At 39.9% G+C, this 6,459-nt stretch overlaps 1 non-coding gene across 1 annotated transcript; it reads right to left on the bottom strand.

The window, feature by feature from the left end:
* Window positions 1-4,886: 4,886 nt before the first annotated feature.
* On the bottom strand, window positions 4,887-4,994 carry LOC130964644 (small nucleolar RNA R71). Its single transcript, XR_009080730.1, has one exon. It is a non-coding gene; the product is annotated as a small nucleolar RNA R71 (small nucleolar RNA).
* Between the last annotated feature and the right edge of the window lie 1,465 nt (window positions 4,995-6,459).

Here is a 6,459-nt window from a genome sequence, read left to right as displayed (position 1 = left end):
GGACTGTATAAGTCACCGTTTAAGGATTTCAAATCTATGTTTGTGAAAGCTAGAAGTATACCCGAGGACCCCTTTTACTTGAATGAACATTTAGTGGAAAGGTTCCCCTTGTTCTGGTGTGCCGAGCCATATCAAGCACTGGATGTAGATGATAGGCTTGTTGATGATGATATTATAATGGATTTTTTGTTTAAGTCTTTGGGACCAAAGGGTTTATTGTCGGTTGCTGAAATGTTGAAATGGGATACCGATAAACAAGCTGTGTATGATCACATAGGTAAATTGATTTACTATGTTTGTTTCCTTTTCTGCTTTAATATGCTGGTTCTGACTTGGTTGCTTGTGGTTCTCAGCCGAGAAAGCTCCTGCAATCACTACTGCGGGCTTGAAATCTTACTTCAATCAACGTAAGAAGGGGGAGAAAGAGATCTCTTCGAATGTTGGGAAAGGTCCTGCTGCCTTGGTTCATTATGGTCCAGGGCAGAAGCATAAGAGGAAAAGGGGACACGCTCAGGGTAGCCTTGCCGAGGTCATAGAGGGTAGGGGGAGTCGTTGATAAACCCATATTTTATGATATATTTTATGCTCAATCTGAGTGATTTATTCAATTCTTAACCCACTTATTCATGTTAATTGTGTGGTTTTACTTCTCCTTCCTTATTATGTGATGTATGTGAAAAACATGTTTTCTATGCTTTTAAATTAATTATTTTAATCACTTTTAATTCCATTCGATGCCGTGATTAGTGTGTTGAGTAGTTTCAGATCTTCTAAGGCAGGAATGACTTAAAGAATGAAAAAGGAAACATGCAAAAATGGAAGGAAAGCGCAAATGGAGTTTCTGAAGGAACTGGCATCCACGCGATCGCATGGACGACGCGATCGCGTGCCAAGAGCGAAGAAGCACCGACGCGGCCGCATGACTGACGCGACCGCGCGACTTTAGCAAATCGCATACGACGCGGACGCTGATGAGCGGATAATTTGTATGCTTTTTGGCATTGTTTTTAGTATGTTTTTAGTATGATTTAGTTAGTTTTTAGTATATTTTTATTAGTTTTTAGTTAAAATTCACTTTTCTGGACTTTACTATGAGTTTGTGTGTTTTTCTGTGATTTCAGGTATTTTCTGGCTGAAATTGAGGGATCTGAGCAAAAATCTGATCCAGAGACTCAAAAGGACTGCAGATGCTGTTGGATTCTGACCTCCCTGCACTCGAAGTGAATTTTCTGGAGCTACAGAAGCCCAATTGGCGCGCTCTCAGCGGCGTTGGAAAGTAGACATCCTGGGCTTTCCAGCAATATATAATAGTCCATACTTTGCCCAAGATTTGATGGCCCAAACCGGCGTTCAAAGTCACCTCAAGAAATTCCAGCGTTAAACGCCGGAACTGGCACCTAATTGGGAGTTAAACGCCCAAACTGGCACTAAAGCTGGCGTTTAACTCCAAGGAGAGTCTCTACACGAAAATGCTTCATTGCTCAGCCCAAGCACACACCAAGTGGGCCCGGAAGTGAATTTTTATGTTATTTACTCATCTTTGTACACCTTAGGCTACTAGTTATCTATAAGTAGGACCTTTTACTATTGTATTAAGAGAGATCTTTTGATCATGTTTTGATGATTGAACCCTCTTTGGGAGGCTGGCCATTCGGCCATGCCTAGACCTTGTTCTTATGTATTTTCAACGGTGGAGTTTCTACACACCATAGATTAAGGTGTGGAGCTCTGCTGTACCTCGAGTATTAATGCAATTACTATTGTTCTTCCATTCAATTCCGCTTGTTCTTTGTCCAAGATATCACTTGTTCTTCAACATGATGAAGGTGATGATTGACGCCCATCACCATTCTCACTCATGAACAAGGTGACTGACAACCATTCTTGTTCTACAAGCATCTGAGGCTTAGTGAATATCTCTTGGATTTCCGATTGCACGATGCATGGTTGATCGCCTGACAACCGAGTGCTCGCCTGACAAACGAGCCAACCATTCCGTGAGATCAGAGTCTTCGTGGTATAGGCAAGAATTGATGGCGGCATTCAAGAGAATCCGGAAGGTCTCACCTTGTCTGTGGTATTCTGAGTAGGATTCAATGATTGAATGATTGTGACGTGCTTCAAACTCCTAGCAGGCTAGGGCGTTAGTGACAGACGCAAAAGTATCAATGGATATTATTCCGGCCTGAACGAGAACCGACAGATGATTAGCCTATGCTGTGACAGAGCATCAGGGACGTATTTTCACTGAGAGGATGGGAGGTAGCTGCTGACAACAGTGAAACCCTACACGAGCTTGCCATGGAAAGGAGTAAGAAGGATTGGATGAAGGCAGTAGGAAAGCAGAGAGACGGAAGGGAAGGCATCTTCATACACTTGTCTGAAGCTCTTACACCAATGATATACATAAGTATCACTATCTTTATCTTTATATTATTTTCATTCATCATCATATACATTTGAGTTTACCTGACTAAGATTTACAAGATGACCATAGCTTGCTTCAATGCTAACAATCTCCGTGGGATCGACCCTTACTCACGTAAGGTATTACTTGGACGACCCAGTGCACTTGCTGGTTAGTTGTGCGAAGTTGTGTAATGCCATGGAATTGAACCACCAAGTTTTTTGGAGTTCATGACCAGGAATTATGAGAGTTGTGAAAAGTATTGTTCACAATTTCGCGCACCAAGTTTTTGGCGCCGTTGCCGGGGATTGTTCAAGTTTTGAGCAAGCTTTTGGTAACAATGCCTGGGATTGTTCTAGTTTGGACAACTGACGGTTCATCTTGTTGCTTAGATTAGGTATTTATTTTTTTTTTCGAAATTCTTGAAGATGAATTCTAGAGTTTCATGATGATTTGTTGAAATCTGGCTGGCTGAGAAGCCATGTCTAATCTGATTGGACCGAGGTTTCAACTTATCACCACAAGAGCTTGTTGATTTTAATCAATCTTGCTTTTGGAGCAGTGATCTGCTAAGGCTTGGCTGACCTTTGGTCATGTCTAGTGTTTTGGACCGAAGCTTTCTTTGAAAGCTTGGCTGGCTGAGAAGCCATCTCTAATTCCTGGACCGGAGTCTTAGACTAGCATTGCACTGATTCCTGGAATTCTCATTAAGAATTTTGATATCTTTTTCCACTTAATTTTCGAAAAACACAAAAAATTTACAAAATTACAAAAAAAAAAAACCAAAAATATTTGATGTTTCTTGCTTAAGTCTAGTGTCTCATCTTAAGTTTGGTGTCAAATGCATGTTTTTGTTATATTTTTCGAATCCATGCATGTATTTCTTTGTTTTGATCTTTGAATTCCTTTGGCTTGAGTGTTTCTGTGTCTCATATAGTGTCAGTAGTACACAAACTGCTTAGTTTGGTGTCTTGCATGCATTGTTATTTGATTCTTGTTGCATTTTGATTATTAAAAATCCAAAAATATTTTTAATTTGTGTCTTTTCAAGTCAATGATACAAAGAATTGAAGATTCAGAACATACTGCAGAGGAATTATACAGAAAAAGCTGAGCATTCAAAAATGCCCAGTGAAGAAGACAGACTGGCGTTTAAACGCCAGCCAGGGCACCTGGTTGGGCGTTTAACGCCCAAAGAGGTAGCATTTTGGGCGTTAAACGCCAGAATGTATACCATTCTGGGCGTTTAACGCCAGGATGGTGCTAGGGGGAGAATTTTGTTTTCAAATCATTTTTTTCAAGTTTTCAAAGTTTTTCAAAATCAAATCTTTTTCAAATCATATCTTTTCAATCAAATGTTTTCAAAATCAATTTCTTTCCTTTTTCAAAGATACTTACTAACAATTAATGATTTGATTGAACATTTTTTGCCTTTTCTGTTGAGGAAGGTTTTATGTTTGAATCATATCTTTTCTTGTTAGGCAAGTCACTAATTTTTAAAATCATATCTTTTTTTTATTGTTTTCAAATCATATCTTTTAAAATTGTTTTCAAATCATATCTTCTCAATCACAATTTTTTTTAACCAATCATATCTTTTTAATCACATCTTTTTCAAAATAGTTTTCAATCAAATCTTTTTAAATTCTAATTTCAAAATCTTTTTCAAAAATCACTTTAATTCTTTTCCACTTTCAATTTTCAAAAATTATTAACATCTTTTTAATTGAATTTTCGAAAATTCTCTTCCCTCCTTCCCACATCCTTCTATTTATGGAGTACTACTCCTTCTTAATGCACAATTCGAACTCTATCTAATCAAGTTCGAATTCTTCTACCTTCTCTTCTTCTATTTTTCTTTTCCTCTGACACTTCAAGGAATCTCTATACTGTGACATAGAGGATTCCATATTTTCTTTTTTCTCTTCTCTTTCATATGAGCAGGAGCAGAGACAAAGGCATTCTTGTTGAAGCTGACCCTGAACCTGAAAGGACCTTGAAGCGAAAGCTAAGAGAAGCTAAGACTCAACTCTCAGTTGAGGACCTGACCGAATTCTTCAAGGAAGAAGAACCCATGGCAGCCGAAAACAACAACAATGCCAACAATGCAAGGAAGGTGCTGGGTGACTTCACTGCACCTACTCCTGATTTCTACGGGAGAAGCATCTCTATCCCTGCCATTGGAGCAAACAACTTTGAGCTTAAGCCTCAATTAGTTTCTCTAATGCAACAGAATTGCAAGTTCCATGGACTTCCAAGGGAAGATCCTCATCAGTTCTTAGCTGAATTCTTGCAAATCTGTGACACAGTCAAGACTAATGGGGTAGACCCTGAGGTCTACAGACTGATGCTATTCCCTTTTGCTGTAAGAGACAGAGCTAGAATATGGTTGGATTCTCAACCTAAAGAAAGCCTGGACTCTTGGGAAAAGCTAGTCAATGCCTTCTTGGCAAAGTTCTTTCCACCACAAAGATGGAGTAAGCTTAGAGTGGAAGTCCAAACCTTCAGACAGAAGGATGGAGAATCCCTCTATGAAGCTTGGGAAAGATACAAACAATTAATCAGAAGATGTCCTTCGGACATGCTTTCTGAATGGAGCATCATAGGTATTTTCTATGATGGTCTCTCTGAACTATCCAAGATGTCCTTGGATAGCTCTGCTGGAGGATCTCTTCATCTGAAGAAGACGCCTGCAGAAGCTCAAGAATTGATTGAAATGGTTGCAAATAACCAATTCATGTACACTTCTGAAAGGAATCCTGTGAACAATGAGACTAGTTAGAAGAAAGGAGTTCTTGAGATTGACACTCTGAACGCCATACTGGCTCAGAACAAGATATTGACTCAACAAGTCAACTTGATTTCTCAAAGTCTGTCTGGAATGCAAAATGCACCAAACAGTACTAAGGATGCTTCATCTGAGGAAGAAGCTTATGATCCTGAGAACCCTTCCATGGAAGAGGTGAATTACCTAGGAGAACCCTATGGAAACACTTATAATTCTTCATGGAGAAATCACCCAAATCTCTCATGGAAGAATCAAGAGAGACCTCAACAAGGTTTCAATAACAATAATGGTGGAAGAAACAGGTTTAGCAATGGAAAGCCTTTTCCATCATCTTCTCAGCAACAGACAGAGAGTTCTAAGCAGAATACGTCTGACTTAGCAACAATGGTCTCTGATCTAATAAAGACCACTCAAAGTTTCATGAATGAAACAAGGTCCTCCATTAGAAATTTGGAAGGACAAGTGGGACAGCTGAGCAAGAAAATTACTGAACTCCCTCCTAGTACTCTCCCAAGTAATACAGAAGAAAATCCAAAAGGAGAGTGCAAAGCCATAGACATGGCCGAATATGGAGAGGAAAGAGAGGAGGAGGACGCCACTGAGGAAGACCTCAGTGGGCGTGTACCAATCTCCTCTGAGTTCCTCAATGAGGAACAATGGGAATCTGAGGCTCAAAATGAGACCATAGAGATTCCATTGGACTTACTTCTGCCTTTCATGAGCTCTGATGAGTATTCTTCCTCTGAAGAGGATGAGTATGTCACTGAAGAGCAAGTTGCTAAATACCTTGGAGCAATCATGAAGCTAAATGACAAGTTATTTGGAAATGAGACTTGGGAGGATGAACCACCTTTGCTCACCAAAGAACTGGATGACTTGTCTAGGCAGAAACTGCCTCAAAAGAGGCAAGATCCTGGGAAGTTTTCTATACCTTGTACCATAGGCACCATGACCTTCAAGAAGGCCTTGTGTGACTTAGGGTCAAGTGTAAACCTCATGCCCCTCTCTGTAATGGAGAAATTAGGGATCTTTGAGGTGCAAGCTGCAAGAATCTCATTAGAGATGGCAGACAATTCAAGAAAAAAAGCTCATGGACTTGTAGAGAATGTTTTGGTGAAGATTGAAGACCATTACATCCCTACTGATTTCATAGTCCTAGAGACTGGGAAGTGCATGGATGAATCCATCATCCTTGGCAGACCCTTCCTAGCCACAGCAAAGGCTGTGATTGATGTTGATAGAGGAGAGTTAATCATTCAAGTGA

This window comes from Arachis stenosperma, chromosome 2, assembly GCF_014773155.1.
Source record: "Arachis stenosperma cultivar V10309 chromosome 2, arast.V10309.gnm1.PFL2, whole genome shotgun sequence".
Classification (NCBI taxonomy): domain Eukaryota; kingdom Viridiplantae; phylum Streptophyta; class Magnoliopsida; order Fabales; family Fabaceae; genus Arachis; species Arachis stenosperma.
The sequence above is the reverse complement of the archived record's forward strand: the minus strand, read 5'-3'. Positions and strand labels throughout refer to the sequence as shown.